Raw genomic sequence first — 16,556 nt, 5'->3', positions numbered from 1 at the left:
TGTCCTTTGGGTTATGCGGGGTTCAAACCTCAATTTTGTCCCAAATCCCTCCCTCTTCTTTCCTTATCTAATGACTCCCCATATGCTGTCCCCTCCTTCTCAAATCCTCTCTCCTTCACTTTGTCCATCCTTCTTTCATCCTTTTAGGAAATCACCAGTCAGCATGTATCTCTCTGTTTCAGTCTTTCTGAACCTAACACCGCACCAACTCTCTTCCACGAGGGCCAGCCTATTTCCAAGGCAAAAACTGGACCACGTTGCTTAACTGTCTTGCCCCAGGATTCAACCCGAATTCCTCAGCATGACCTTGAAGACTCTAGGTTATCTTTCCCTACTCATCTCCTCCCCCTCCTCCGACACACTGGCCATTACACCATGCACCATTCCCAAACAGAACATACCTACTCACTTCTCCGGCCCCCGTGCTCACTTCTCTGTGTGTACGCTGCCACCTGCCCTCCTGTCTGGCACGCTGAGGACTACAAAAGAACTCAGGCTCGGAGCTCCTTCCAAATCGCAGCACTAAGAGACTTGACCAACCATAGCACGGCTGCTGGCGGCCTGAGGGTACATCCCGGGGAAAACTTTGAGTTCCTGTCTGCACAAGCTCAAAGCTATGAAAATGACTTACTGTTTGTTCTGGCCGACACCTGCCGATAGGCCCCTGACCTCCTCTTTCTTGGAGAATTTACTTTAAAAAGCTTACAATTGCAAATCCTTCCTCTGTCCGTTTGAGATATCTATACACAGATATATAGATATCTCTATATATTTATATATTTCTCCAACCTGAGTGCCTTTCCCAACGAAGTGGAAGCCAGTCCTCTGTAATCGTCAGGAAGGACGAGGCCGCCGCGGGAGGGTAGAAACCACCCTTCGATGGTTGCCTCCAGCAGACACAGTGGGCCCGACCACATGCACATCCATCAGTCCTCTTACTTGCTTTTTGTAATTTTGTCCTGCCCCTGATGTTAACTGCAGCCCTGTCCGCTCCCCTCCCTGCTAGCTGGCTCTCTCTCTAACGTGCCCAGTCACCTCTGCACCAATGGGAAGCTCTTGCCCCGCTGTCGGTAGTTACAGAACAAAATCTCTTTTTTCCACTTGAACTAACATCTGCCTTTGTTTACCTTTGATGCTGCTCCCCCTTCCAGACCCAGACCCCGACCCCACGTTACCTCCTCCAGGAATTTTTCTCTCTTTGACTTCCACTACGGTATTTGTCACGCTTACGTATGTAAGCCCATATGACTTCAGACAGACATATGGGAGGATGCTTACTGTATTAAACTAAAATTTTCCTTCTTTTCTTCTAGTCAGATTTCCGTCTGGACTAAAACCCTGAAGGTTGGAAGTTGTGTTTTGCTCACCACTGGGCACATTGAGCCAGATATGTAACAGGCCTGAAGTACACGCGAACTAGGAGGAGGCTGGGTGAATGCACGGGTGAGGGAGAGAGTGACTCTGCGCGATGGGAGGGTTAGGATAGGCTCTCTTTCTAGAGTTGTCCCTAAAGGAAACGGGCACCGAGCAACGTGGCTGCAGAGTAGGAGGGAAGCAGTCACACTTCCCCAGCAGGAGAGGCAGATGGACCAGTAGAGACTTGCCCTTTCTGCCGCGGAGACATCTTCCACTCCGTGTTTCCTTTCCCGAGTCTTTCTGAGTTTGTACACAAACCTTTTTCTTTCAGCGGCTGTGAAGAACCATTTTGTATTCTTACTGTAACACAGGGGCAGGGAGGAATCCCTTCAAATACGGGACAAAATCTGCCCATTGAAAGGACTTCATCTGGTCCACAACCAAATGCAAGTGTGTAATGTGAAGCCAACCTAAACTATACCATTGTTTTCAAGTGTGGCTAAGTACTGATGAATATTACTTCCTCTGGCACTTTTTTCTTTCTTTTTTTTTTTTTTGACTCAGTAGAATGGAAAAGTTCCAGGCTGTTGTTACATGTCGCTATCTGGACAGAATGACTTCCTGCACCTCATAACCGCTTGAGAAAGAAAAACAAAATGGAAGAAGAAAGAAAAAATCTTCCCAAGGGGTCCCTTAAGTTTAGCAATGGTTTTTTGATCTTGGATTTTGTTGTTTTTGTTGTCCTATGTTATTCCCAAAAGCAACAAAGAATTCAAGAATCCGAAATGGAAAGGACCTTGCCCAGGATATCTAGCGAGGAACGGACACTTTCCCTGCCCGTCCTGAGAGCTAGAGTCACCGGGACATGCCCGCCAAGACATCCCCACCTCCCCCCACCAGTCTGTGCCATGTAAACACTCTTTTTCTTCAGGAGCTCCCTTCCTTCCAAAACAAGTCCTCACACCTTTGGGCTGCCAGCAGTTCCTCCGCCTCCCTGCAGACCTATTCCTTTTAGCTCTGCCTTCTGGGAAACAAGCCATGTTTGCAGAGAGTGCAGGAGACTCCGAGCCTGTTCCACATGGACTAGATCACTAGGGGCGGCACGGGAACGACTTCTGTCAGAGAGAGAATGGAGACGTGAGCAGAACGCAGGCTCTGGCAATGTCTTCAAAGAGTGGAGACAGAGAGGATGGGCACCCATCAAGTGTGCCTCTGGAAGGTCGGAGGCGTCCCTTCCCCCTCACCGTGGCAGATTATGGGGAGCTGAACTGGTCTAACCCGAGCCTCTCAGTTCCGGTATTCCCTCCGCTCTTGCTCTCCTTCCCAGACACGGGAAGCTGTCAGCCCTGCCGCACCCAAGTTTCTCTGGCTGCTGTTGCTGTTAGCTTCCACTCTGGGGCTTGGTTCTGAACAGTCAGCAGCCTCAGCTTCTCCTCTCCCCCAGCCAGGCCGGTGGCAGAAGACTGTCCATGCTACCTGCCATCCCCGGGCAAAGAGGAAAACCGCCCCCTCTGAGATTTTGCTCCTTTCATTGCAAGAAGCTGGACGCATTCACAAGGAGCCACAGCGCTCCCCACCCCCCGAAAATCAACCAAAGCCCCTTCCAGCTGTGGGATGCACCTTTCTCGCGGTGTGAGTCATTTCTATAACCTCTGAGTTTCCACCAGGTTTAGGGTCAAAGGAAAACCTGGTCCCCACAGGGCCTTTCAGCTCCCTGGGAACTGGGATGAACGACTCATTACATGGCAGAAATGAGCGCCTTTTTCTTTTCAACTATGATTGGTGGCCCAGAAACCACAGCCATCAAATACAGAGGCTCTGCTACATTATCACTATTGCAGCTACTAATTAGGACTAATGTTCACAGCCAAGGAGTCTGTGGGGGCAATACACCACTTCTTCAAGTGATTAAACTTCCAAGCAAACATACTTTGATTACCACAAGGACCATTCCCTGACAAAGGTCCTCCCAGGTAACTGCATCCTCAAGACATGGCTACACGAATGGGGGATGGGTAGCCTGGAATTCTGGGTGTGCAAGGCACCCCATCTCCTCTGGCCAGACCCCTGCTGCACCTCTGGTTCTGTCGCGATGCCTTAGGGGACCACATCCGTGACAATGCGAATAGCAGGTTCACTAGGTCAGCTGTGGGATGACACTGCCTAGAGGCTCAGAGCATGTAGGGAGAATGAGTAGAAACACCCCTGGGGAGAGAGACATCTGCTACTTCTGAGGACAGGGCCACCTGCCCCTTGGCCCCAAGTTAAAGGACTGAGTTGAGAGAAAGGCACTGTGGTGGTGAAGGAACCGGAGGCACTGTGCTAAGTACTTTCACGTGAGTTAGCTCGGAGCAAAAATATAGGTATTTGCACCAGATCTTTTCCGAAAGTATTCTCTTAATGTGTTTACAAAAATGAACAAAAAGCTACACATGAACTACATGCTCATTGTAGAAAAAGTAGAAAATAAAGGCAAGTGAAAAAGAGAGCGTTAGTATTCCCTAAGCCCGTCATCTAAGGGAGGGCTTCTCGACCCCAGCACCACTGCCATTCAGAGCTGGATGACCCTTGGTTGAGACAGCTGTCCTGTCCACTGTAGGGTGTTTAGTAACATCCATGGCATCCACCCATTGGCCGCCAGTAACACCCTGTTCCCACCCCACTAGGACATCAGATAGGTCCCCAGTCATTGCCATGTGCCGCCAGCAGCAAAATTACTCCCATTAAAAACCAAAACTCTAAGGGTGGGAATATAGCTCAAATGGTAAAAGCATGTGCTCAGCATACATGAGGTCCTGGGTCCAATCCCCTGTACCTCCATTACAAAAAAATGAATAAATAAAAAAGCCAAAACTCTGGAGATAACCAGTAATGCCAATTTCCAGTCTTTCCTGCATACCAACAAGTGATCCATAGTTTTAAATAAAACTGTAATATATACGCTGTTTTGTATTTTCATTTTCTTCTTAACCAAAGATCCTGAACGTTTTCCCACGTTGACACCTGCTCTTCACCATTACCGTAACCTCTCCATTGTGCTCCATTGTCTGGTGGTGACATGACTTATTTTGCCTTCGATTTGGGGACACTTAGATTATTTCCAAGGGTAGTAAGAGTATTAAGACAAAAACCCAATGATTGTGCCTCTTCGGCCTTCTAAAATGGGAAGAGGTTGAAATAATGCGTATGAACGGAGAAATAAATCCTTCTATTGTATCTTTCCACTCACAGACACCACTGGGGAAGCAAGAAAGGGAGATAAATCTTAAGACTCTTCGGTGCTGTTAATAGGTAAGACACCAAGTCGAGTCCACTCATGAGTCTCTGGTTAGTATGGGGTAGGAACTGGGGAGGAGAGAGCTGGATGAATGTGAGAAGTATTAGGGAAGAAGAGTAGCCTAGGGGTGAAGAGGAGACCAAGAATGAGGGATCCTGGAAAACAAAGATGGAAAGAGGCTTAGAATGGAGGGATAGGTGCTGAGGAAGGTGGTTGTCCGCTGAACGACCTCAGCAGGATGAAGGACTTAGGGTACATCCAGTCAGCAGACACTTAAATTACACTCTTTTTTTTTTTTTTTTGCCTTTGACCAACATGACATAGAATATCAAATTATTAAATACTTGCAAACAATACTTATTTTTTTCTTTAGGCTAAATGTTAGAAATGAATTACTAGGTCCAAGAGAATGTACATCCTCAAGGCTTCCAGTATGAGTTGTCAAACAGCCCTGGCAAGATTTTAATCCTAATTTATGATTTTGCCATACCACCAACAGTGTGACAGGTGCCTTTCCCCATTATTTCCTCAGCATTAGTATTGTTCTTCCCATTTTACAGGAGGGATAAATGGGGCTTGTCCATGTTCACAGAGCCCATAGCTTTCTGATTCCAGTCCCGAGCTCTTCTCTGTCCACCATGCTGCCTCTTTTAACAGAACTGAGGGTATTTAACCTTTAGAAGACTCAGCCAGCATCAACCCTGACCCTGTTCCTCCTCTCCTTAACCTCATCACTCTTAGATTAAAGCCTAAACTCTTTTACTGGCTTGGAAAGCCCTTCACAATCTAGTCCCTACTCACCTCTCCATCGTTCCCCTACCTAGAATTTTAAGCTCTTGCCATACAACGTCTCTCTAAGCTCTCGAATGTACATTGTTCTCTCTATTGCCTCAGGGCCTTTGCACCTGCTCTTCCCTCTCTCCTGTGGCATCATTGCCTGGGTAACTTCCGCTCATCCTTCAGAGTGAACTTAAACATCAGAACCTTCATGACCTTTACATTCTGAATTATGAACCCCCATCACTCACATGTGCCCCTAGGGGACTCTGTACTTCCCCACGATGGTACGTACTGATTGTGTTGTCATTCTAATTGCCTGACTTCCCTCTTAGTGCTTCAGCTAAGGAGAACAAGATCCATGTTTGCCAAACCAAAATCAGTTCTCACCGAGTAGAGCATTCCCCTTTAGACGCAACAGCGACACTCACAACCACTTCTGAGGGTTTCATACACAGCCCGTCTCACTCCTCTGGGTTCCCTGCTTGGCATCTGGAGCCATCCGAGTGCACCATCCTTGCAAGAGACAAACATAGTTCCCATCAATGCCAGGAAGAAACTTCCCACGTGAAGAGCTTTCCAACCACGGAGTAGGTCCTCTCTTCATGTCGCAAGATGATCTCCTGCACGTGCTTCTTAGTAACTCCCAACGTGACTGGAGGAGCCCACCGCCCTCCCCACCAGGCCACCCTCCACGTGCCAGGTGGACTCGGAGTGTGTGTGTGTGGAGCCAAACTGAACTAAAAGACTGTCTTGGCAACAGATCACTTTCTCAGATTCAACAACTTGCTTCCAGCCCAGCCAAAGGCTTGCCGCTCCGAGGCAAATGTCACTGTGGTGGAGTTGTCTTAATGAGAAGGCGTGCTTGCTTCTCTTCTGGGGGAGTTTCCTAGAGCAATGCTCTTAGAAACTCCTTGGCAGCAATCCTGAGCCAGCCTTGGCATTGACAGCGTCCTCCTGCTGGCATTAACAAGCCTCTTATTTAAATGTAAATGAGCTCTCAGTGCCAGTTTGTGAGCGAAACACATCACTTGTGTTAAACCAGAGCTGGGAATGCTACAACACACCAAATGTCGGCTTGGTTTCCACTTCCCCACCGCACCCGGGGCTCTGAGGGGAGCTCTCTGTGCCTGGTCTTCTGCAGAGTTGTGCATCCTCAGACAACCAGGAGAATTGTACAGTCCGGGGGCCCTACTTATAGCCCTAAATCTCCTTCGATATGACCTTGATCAAGTGACTGAGAGCTGCCCCTCAAAATCGGAACACTGTAAAATTGGGGTCACACAACAAAGCCGAGTCTGCAGAGAGCCCCACGAGGTCCTTCAGGTCCAGCAGAGGGTGTGAGCTGCCCCTTCTGCTTCACTGGCCGTGTCAGCCCCAGTCCGCCGGGGCCTGCCCGGGCTGGAGACGCCCTGATCCTCCGTGGGCTCTCTTGTTCCTCCTGCCTTAGTTCAGTTGCCGCCCAAATACACACTGTTCAGTGATCTTACCCCATATCTGGTCCTACTTAGCCATCTGCTGCCCCACTCAGTTTCCTCGCCTTTATTTGTCCATATGATACCCAATTTCCTGTTTGGGCATTTTTTTTTTCTTTATTTCCGATCTTTCTGGAATTGACTTGTGCCCTGCCGATATCTGGATTCTAGGCATTTCTCCCCCAGACGCCACTACGGCCAGCATTTTTTCAGCATGTAGCATGCTAGATGCTAGGTTGTTTCTGTTTTCATGTGTCCTGCACAGTTGGACACAAGTGCACCTAGAGGCCAAGGCCTGGGTCTCATCCATGCTGGTAGCCCCGGATCCCAGCCCCAGTCCTAATGAACAAATAGATGAAGGTGTGAAGGGGGGATCAGAGAAACTCCATCTTCCCTGGGATCTTGCTACGGGAAACCAACTAGAGCTCTGTCCCATTTCACCTTCCTTCAAACTGGCATATGATTTTTAGCCAAATGTTCATTTGGACAAAATCCACAGCATCAAAACAATTGAGTTAGCCTGGAGGAGATGCTAGAAACATAAAACACATGTATGATGGGGCCTCCCGTGGGAAGCCCAGAGAGCTGCATTTAGTGAGACACGCAAAGTGATAGGAAGGAAGCCCCCGACAGATCATGGGCAGTTTTACCTGCGATGCTTTGAATTCAGCAAAAAGTGCCTTTGTTACGAGCAGCAGCAAGGTCATCCACTTTGCTGCCTAAACCTCTGAGTTTCTCTGCTGCCTCAGCCCAGGTCCTGGTGAAAAGTCACACTTCTGACTGCCAAGCCTGGACCAAGGTGGTGGAAACACCACGTCACACTCCCCTAGTCCCAGTCCTCGCCAATGACCCTTCACAGACTTGGCCTGGGGCCCGTCTGGGGAAGGGGATGCATGGAATCAGCGGTCCCTGCTGTCCTCACCAGCCCTCAGGCTGGTTTGTGGCTCCGCTGGAGAGAAGGGCTTGAGACGGCAGGATCGGGAGGATTTACACAAGCCTTTGTGAGACAGCACAGAGGACAGTGCAGAAGGCATGGGGGAGGGAGAAGATGCTTTCTTTCCTTCTGGGAATGATCTTGAAGCCTGCAGACTGGAAATATTGGAGACAGCAGTCTTGACGCCAAACTCGATGTTCTTGCAATGGTGGGTGGAGTTGCCGGGAGGTTTCTGCAGTTCTTTCTACAGGAATCAGTCATAGACAGGTGGGAGGAGGGGCAAGGATTAAGACCCGTGCATGGCGGTTGTTGCAGACAGTCTGCTTTGTGGGTCCTGGTGACTCTCCTCTTTGGGGACTCCCAGCGATAGATGGGGGATACCTTAACAGAAGCTGATTTCTGGCAACCAGGCCAGTAAGAGTTTCTATTATCATACTTTCAGTAAAAATAAGCAGCCCCCCCCCCCCCGCCTTTGCTTTTGGTAATCACAGACTGGTGAGCCCTGAGACTTACGCTCTCAGTTACACTCCAGGAGTAAAGAAAAGCAGCAGGGAGAGAGCCCTGTGTTCTTCTCCTGGAGTCAGAAATCTGGTGTTCAGTGCTGGCTCAGCCTCTAAGGCCCAGGGTGATGCTGAGCAAGCTTCTTTCCCCCAGGAATTTGGTTTTCTCATCTGTAAAATGAGGCAATTGAGCCACATAAGCCCAAAGGAGAATCTACTGAAAAGCAGACTAGAAACCAAATGTTCATTCATTCATTTAACCAGAAACTAACATTGTAAATCAACTACACAACAATAAAAAATTTTTAAAACAAACAAACAAACAAACAAACAAATATTAAGCGCCTGCTCAGTATCAGGGAATGTGCTAGGCGCTAGAGAAAGAATGGTGAAGAGAAGATGTGAGCCTTGTCTCCGTGAAAAGTTCAGTCAAGTGGGTGAGATAGCCATTGATTGAAGAATGAAAATAAGGAAAAAATCATAACTGTGATGATGCTATGAAGGTGAGAACGATGGCTTTTAGGGAGTGTATATATATATATATATATATATATAGAGAGAGAGAGAGAGAGAGAGAGAGAGAGAGAGAGAGTAACGTCAGGCACATGTATTCATGGTTCAGGAGAGCGAGAACATAGATGGTGGCAAGAGGGAGACAGGGTCAGATCAGAGAGAAAAAAATGGCGTCACTGCAGCCAAGAGGGGAGAGTCCGACGTGAGGAGTCCAGTCAGAACTTGATGGGAAGGACTCTGTGCTGGTTTTTCCTCACTCCCCCTCTTCTCCCCACACAACTACGAGCGCAGTACAGAGTGGGTACTCCACGTATGCTTGGGGGAGAGATACATTCTTCTTAGCTATGCAAACAAGACCCAAGGGGCGAAATCAATTGTTCAAGGTCACTTAGTCTGTTGGTGGCTGGAGATAAAATTGACGTCGAACTTTGAAATCATAGAGTGCTTTAGAACAGAATTGTTTTCACAGCTGCAACCTCACACCCGATTCCTAAGCAACAGTTCCAACTCCCCTGGAGGCACCAAGAGGAGAGGATCGTTGGACAGACAGCTCTTCAAGACTCACGCACACCCTCTTCCTTCCTCGCTCCCTTCGACTGCTTGTTAATGTCATGCTACCACCTTTTGCCTTGTTCACCGAGACAGAGGAGGAAAAGGACCTTGCCGGAGACCGTCTCCCTCATCTCTGGCGCACTTTTTCTCCTCCTAATGAGACATCGGAGAGAAATGCCGCCTGGAAGCTGACAGCTGGGCAGCCACCAGATTTACAGCAGCATAGAAGAGGTCAGAGGCTAAGTGGAAAACTGTGTAGATATAAAACATCCGCTTCCTTGAAACAGTGTCTTCCTCTGTGAAATAGACATAGGAAGTGATCTGTGGTCTTTCGTTCTCTTCATTTAAGGAGTTTCTGCCTCACCTTCTAAAAGCAAAACCTCCAAGCGGGCTGATGGCGGTTGGTCTGGTGAGGGACCAGGTCCTAGTGCTTCTGCAAACGAGAGCAAGAGGAGATGAGAAGACCCACCTCCGAGAGATCCCAGCGCAGCCGGGCTCAGGCTGCCCCGTCAGCTTTTGGTTTGAGCATTTGAATTATGGAAATGGCTTTCACATCGGTGGCATTCATGCTTGAAAACGTACAGTACAGCCTGCTGTCTGTTCCACGTCCCTGGAACACCTCTGCTTCTTGTATTTTTCCAGATCAAGCAACTTTGGCCAGACAGCCTAAGAATCTACCTCACAGTTATTTGCATTCAACTAAATTGTATCCTCCAGTTGCTAGTATGGCACAATTGAACAATTTATCATCTGTGGATGTATGTACATACACACATATATAAAAAAATATATATATATATATATATATATGTGTTCGTCCTAGGATGCGGATGTCTGTGGAGGACTGGAGGGTCTGTGGGGCAGATCAGCAGGTGCCTATTGGCAGCAGTGACCAAGAAACCTGCTGGGAAGGGAGGTTTCTAAGGGACAAGAGAGTAGGGTCCTCTAACAAAGGTCTGTAGAAAATGAACTTTGGGAAAGGAGAGGGGCTATTCTCAGAACATTGTATCCATTAGTCTCTGGTCTGCCTGCTGCCTCAACTCATGCTGGAACTTGGGAGAGAAAATGCTCATAATAAATCGAAAACAAGGTTTCACTAAAATCTGTAAGAATTAGGAGCACCAGGCAGCTCTAATATGGGGCCCATAGAATGTCGTCCTACGAAACAAAAGGAGGCAGCCCAAGCTCGCTCTCGTGCTTTGAGGGTAGACCTACGCGTGGGGTCTGCACCTTTGACAGCCACGTGCACTTGCATTTGCGGTGGCAGTGTGGAGATTGTGCCTCCAGTTCACTGTCAGAGTCAACAGAAGGAACTGGAAGGAGCAAAATGAAACATTCCACATGATGCTGTGTATGAGAACACGTGTGAGTCACCCCCTCAGGCTGCTCGGAAGTAGTCTGAGAGCACTGGATAGGGGATTCTAGACGTTGAGGTGCAGGTGCGACCAGGAGAGGACTGCCTGGGGACTCAGATCAAGTCCTCACACTTACTGCAAGGCTAGTGTCAGATGGAAAATGAGGGATTTGTTAGTAGTATTATTGTTATAAATATATGCAAAACCTTTAATATAGTGCCTAGCATAAAATTAGCCAATGTTATATAACATCATAAAAATTTCTAATACTGACACATAATCAATGTGAATTTATTACTTTTTCCAAAACTACAAGACACTATTTGCATTTGGGAACTATTTACCTTGTCTGTATATAAAACATATATTATAAAATATATAAATATATAATAAATATTATATTCAATATATAATATATTATAATTATACTTAATGCATGTTATATAATTATATATAATAAATAATATATAATAAATATATAAATATATTATATATTGTTTATACATAATTATTTGTGAATTATTTAAATATATAACTTTCATATATATTTTCACATACATACGCATATATATTTTTCATATGTGTATTCATATACATATTCTTTAATCATTAATTGCATGTTGTGTTTCCTCCAACTGGAGCAAGAATCATAGCTCCCTCAGATGATCTACTAGGAATGATTTGACATGCGGTCTTGTATTTCCTTTTGGAAGAACATGATTAAAGTTCATGAACTTTAAAAATTGATGAGCTTCACAGAATCCCAGCTCCCATGTGCCTCTGCCTGACTTCCTTCTACCTTTCTCCCTATAGTAATATTTAGGAAAAAGAGCAGGAAATTATGGTTTTTATGGCAGCCATGTGGTCATCACCGTTTGGGGATATGGTGACACTTAACCAAAGGAGGTGTGAACCTTCCCAGTACATCAGAGATGTCCCCTGAACATGTTTAGGAAGATCTCTAACATCTTCCTTTCTGGCTGCCACAGATCACCCAAAGCAACCGGGGGGCTACAATGTAGGAAGAGAACCACACAAGGACTCAGAGCCCAGTTATCACTCAAGAGCCACCTTTTACTAACTATGGCCAGAACCACATCACTTAGCTTCTCCAAGTTTCAGTTTCCTCTCCTGTAAAATGACGATGATGACACCAGCCCCTGCTGCTTTACCGGACTGGTGGGAAGATCTCACTAAAGAGTGAATGTGAAAGCCCTTTGAAAACTATAGCTTACCGAGGATGGAACACAGCATCACCACCCCTAGAGAAGCCCCTCGCGAGCAGCTGCTGACTGTCTGGTACTATGGGGGTTTGCTGCCTGCTTTCCTATGGGAGGGGTCCTTCCCTGGTGGTCTGGTGCTTCTCGTCAGTCTGACTAGGTCAACATTCAAAACCTGATGACTGAGGTTCCCTTCCTTGTCCTCTGCCCTCCAGCAGATGTCTGAAAGCTGGGGCCCGGAATTTTGAAGTGTGGGATACATTTTCAGGGTTGGAGAGCCCCGTGCTTCCCAGATGTCTGAGGACTGGGCTTCTCTCTTATTTTTCCTTTATTGCCAGTTCCTTCGTGCTTTCCCAGCTAAGTGGGTAAAGGTCTCGGTTTCAGTCCTGCCCATTGTGTTATCCCAAATGAGTCATTTCCTAACTCGGGTGCCTCCGCTTCCTCAACTGAAAATCTGACCTTCTGCCTGCCGGCACCAGAGCAGCCCCACATTTACCTCTTTTTACAGAGGGTTGACTTTACAAAAGACTTCACACAAAAAAGAAGCATTGCTAATTTCTCTAAGCCATTTGGACTAGATCTTTTTGTAAACCACAACTGATCTCTGATACCGTGGTTCCTCACATGTGGATTATGTAATTCCTTCCTGGGAAACTCTTAACCAACTATAAAATGGGGGGTATTTGTACATTTTTAATTAACCAAGTTTTGAAGTAATGGCTGTGTAAGCACCCATGTGAAGGATCATTCTTATCAATGTTTCTCATCCCATCATGTACTTCCAATGAATTTCAGTCTAACGGAATCTTGCCAAGAAACTCATAGAAAAAGCTACGCTTTCCCTGAAAATACAAAGATGTGTCAACCTCAGTGGGTTGGTTAAGTTTTCTGTTTCACTCAGAGTCTGGCATCAAATCCATTTAGCTTTGTGAGGCTTATCCATTAAAGACACTTGGACGATTTTACTGGCCACTGTGGCAAAGATGTAGTCCTTTGCAGAACATGCAGAATTTGGAACAATGAATAGTGGCCTTCTTATTGGTGTCCATATCCAAGAGATGATTTATCTTCCAGGGAACAACCAAGTAAATAACACATCAGCAGAGCCAGTATCCCACTGTGAATAATTATGGGGGCCTTTCAGATTTTAATTTGCATGAAAAGACATGGGAAACCAGGAGGCTCACTCCTTTGCTCTTAGTCTAAACTTGACCTATAATTCTCTTTAACAGTCTCCTGGAAATCATAGTGTAGGGACAGGATGAGATGCTGTTTGTATTAACCCAGTGCATAGCAGTAATGCAGGAGGAAGAAGGACAGGATCTTCAAAGTTAAGATATCTGGGCACATTCTCCTTGGGGCAGAGACAAGTCCTTGCAAATGAACTCAGTGTTGGTCTTTCCCTCATGCTACAAAAGGAAGACCACAGTCAGAATCATGGAATTTCAGCTTTGAAAAAGTCTTAAGTGGTCAAATTGTTCAGCTATAACTGGCAGCTGGAATTATTCCTAAAGCATCTCTTCCAAATGGTTGTTGAACCATTGCTTGTTTATCTCCAGTGATGGGAAACTCAGCTTCTGAAAAGCTCTACTGAACGGTTCTACAAAAATCATCTTTTTAGACTGAGCTATATATGACTTGAATTTCTACCCACTGATTCTAGTTACATCCTCTGATGCCACAGACAAAATAGCAGTTTGACAAACCTGCCTTTTCCTCCCATTATTATTAAACTTACCTTGATTTGAACATAGGGAACATCCCCTTTTAGGGAAAGAAATGAACTTTAGTAGGAAGAATTTCTACTATATGCTAGCTCCTACTATTGCTTCCCATCATCCTCATTATTTTTGGATAGGGTTGGAATTACCAGTGTTCATTAGCCTACTAAAGCTCTGAGAGGTAGAATTCTGCAGGGCCATCCAGCTTGAAGATGGCAGCTCAGGAATTCAGGACCAGCTCTGGAAAACTCAGATACTTCCCATCATTTTTTGTTGCTTCCCAGCACAAAGGATCCTAGAAAGACCTCTGGACTTTTCTTTTTACATTTCCTACCTCAAAATAAACAAAGAAAACTAGAGAAGACATCTAGAATTCAGTGGTGGTCCTGACTGCCTATCTTGGTGTCGGAGATCCTCCAAAATCTGAGGGTCTGGAACTGGGCAGGAAACTCAGATACAAAATTCTGCTTGGAGGCCAGCTCAGAAGGTTCCATTTCAGAGCTAGGCTGTTGCTCTCTGAGGCAGTAATCATTCTGTGGCAATATATGCAAGAGACAGTTAAAAAATATCTCTTCCCCATTTTCTGCTTTAGAAACAGAATCCACTGCCTAATTGAGAATCCTTTCTGCCTAATTACTCCATTCCCAATTTTTTTTTTAAGCAGCAGAGTTGCTGTGGAATTATGTACTGTATAATTTCATCATTTAGCAATATGTAAATTAGGAGAAGAAAGGAAGAGGGAGAGATGATCATCCTTCTGAGTTTCTGTGTGCAGAGATGAGGGGTGAGATACGTGGACACAAGGACACGGCCGCGTGGCAGAGCTGGGTCTGGGTTCCAGTTCCCCTGCTGGACAGCTCTGTGCTCCTAGACAAAATCCCATCATCTTCCTGAGTCTCAGTTTTCCCCTTTGCCACGTTTTGCACTTGTCTTCCCAGCATCTAGCCCAGCTCCTTGCCATTACCTAGTATCTACCCGGTGAATGAATGAGTACCTGTTTTGCCTCCTTCACAAGGAATATGAAAATATCTAATAAACTATCAAGTGATGACCGGGTATAGAGTGCTTTAAGCACTCATGGAGAAAATACTGTTTAATGCCAAAAATCAGAAAACCCCCTTTTCTTGCCTTGTTTATTGGTGAAATGATCTACTTCTTTGAAAGTAAGATAAAACAGTGATGTTCCAATATGCTGGTGTCTGTCAGTGATGAAATCACCTTTAATTGCCCTGGCTGCCCTACCACGCTTTACAGAGGAAAAAGTGGGGGAAGTGAGACTGTCTTTTTTCAGCAAGTTTATGGAAGAAATCAAGTCCTTGTGTCCCCTGGAGGCTGGCTAGATCTGGGGCTTTCTGGATGGGTCCTCCCCTGGGGGCACCACTCAGGTTTACCTGTGGGCTCAGCCTGTTTCCAGCCCACCTGCACAGGGAGAGGCAATGGGGGGCTGGGGGCAGAGACCCTCAGGTTGTCCCACTCCTCAAGGGATGTGGCTTCAGTCCCCCTGGGCTTCTGATAGCATCCTTGCTGTGGGATTTGCTCTGAGGGATCTAGGGTTGCACTGCTCCCTCCCCTCAACTCCCTGAGATAAGTGCCTCTTATTCCTTGTTGCCTCATTAATTCAGGCTTTCCCCACCAGGTCAGGGCAAATGCAGGCCAGGCTCACATTTTTTTCCTAAAACAGGAAATCCAGTTTTGATTGCCCCTGTGTCTTTGTGAGACACTGAGAAGTTATGGTACAATGACTTAAATTAGATCTGGATTCGGGAAAACTCAAAAGTTACTTCCTCTTTGAGCATCAGTTTCTCCATTTCTGGGCAACGAGCTAAAAGTGGATGATACCTAAATAGTCTTATGTTTTCCACCGTTATGTTCTCCCCCTCTGCGACCAGAGACCCTGGGCCTCACTACCCAGAGTATTGACACGGTTGGACTGACCTTGCATTAATAGAGAAAAGAATTAAATGACCCAGTGAATGCACCAGCTAAAGCCTGCATGAGAGAGGCAGCAACCGCAGACTGGAGAATTTGTCTTACATGCACTGTTTCTCACACGTATAGAGCTTTACCTGACTGGGGGCTAAGATGGGGTGAGGTCTAATGGGAAAGCATAGAACTTGGGTTCAAGAGACCCGGAGTTTTGGCCACAGCTCTGTGACCCTGGGCTAATCACTTTACCTCTCTGAGCTTTAAGTTTTCTGACTTGTACAATAAGGTAACTATAATTTCCCCTTCCCCACAGGTGGTTGCAGAATCAAGTGAAAAATGCATTTTTTCTTTTTTTTAAATTGAAAAAAATTTATTTAAAATTTTGTTTGAGAAAATGCATTTTCTTTTTTCTTTTCTTTTTTTTTTTTTTTTAAGGGGGAAGAGGTAATTAGGTTTATTTATTTTATTTATTTTTAGAGGAGGTACTGGGGATTGAATCCAGAACCTCCTGCATGTTAAGCATGCACTCTCCCGCTTGAGCTATACCCTCCCCCAAGAAAATGCAACTATATATCAAAGAACAAGCCATTGCAGTAATGATGGGAACTGAAATTTCTATTTCATTTCAGAATTTCCAAGGCATGCAGAATGAAATGTACAGTTGTACAGTTAGGAGAGAGAGAATTTTCTTAGAAATCATCCTTCTTACTTTCTGTTGTTTTTCTGTCTTATAGGTAGTCAAACACTCAGCGAATATCAAGTACCTAGAATATGACAAACACAAAATAGGGAGCTACTGCTGAGAATCAGACAGGCAGAGTTCCTGCCCTAAAGATGTCTCATGCGTACTGGTTCAACAGGCTTATGCCCCAGGGCGCGCTATTCTAGGTCTCTTCACTATGGTAGTCGTCAGCACAACTGAGTTCAATGATAATTGGCTGAGCTCCGGC

The 16,556-nt window shown here is 45.9% G+C and overlaps 1 long non-coding RNA gene across 2 annotated transcripts in view; it reads right to left on the bottom strand.

Moving 5' to 3' along the window:
• The window catches only part of LOC123618109 (uncharacterized), a 43,237-nt gene that overhangs the window by 5,111 nt on the left and 21,570 nt on the right, over positions 1–16,556 (bottom strand). The gene's annotated exons all lie outside the window — the stretch shown is intronic.

This window comes from Camelus bactrianus, chromosome 1 (assembly GCF_048773025.1).
Source record: "Camelus bactrianus isolate YW-2024 breed Bactrian camel chromosome 1, ASM4877302v1, whole genome shotgun sequence".
NCBI classification, from domain to species: Eukaryota; Metazoa; Chordata; class Mammalia; order Artiodactyla; family Camelidae; genus Camelus; species Camelus bactrianus.
Note: the sequence above shows the minus strand (reverse complement) of the source record. Positions and strands in the feature narration are given on the sequence as shown.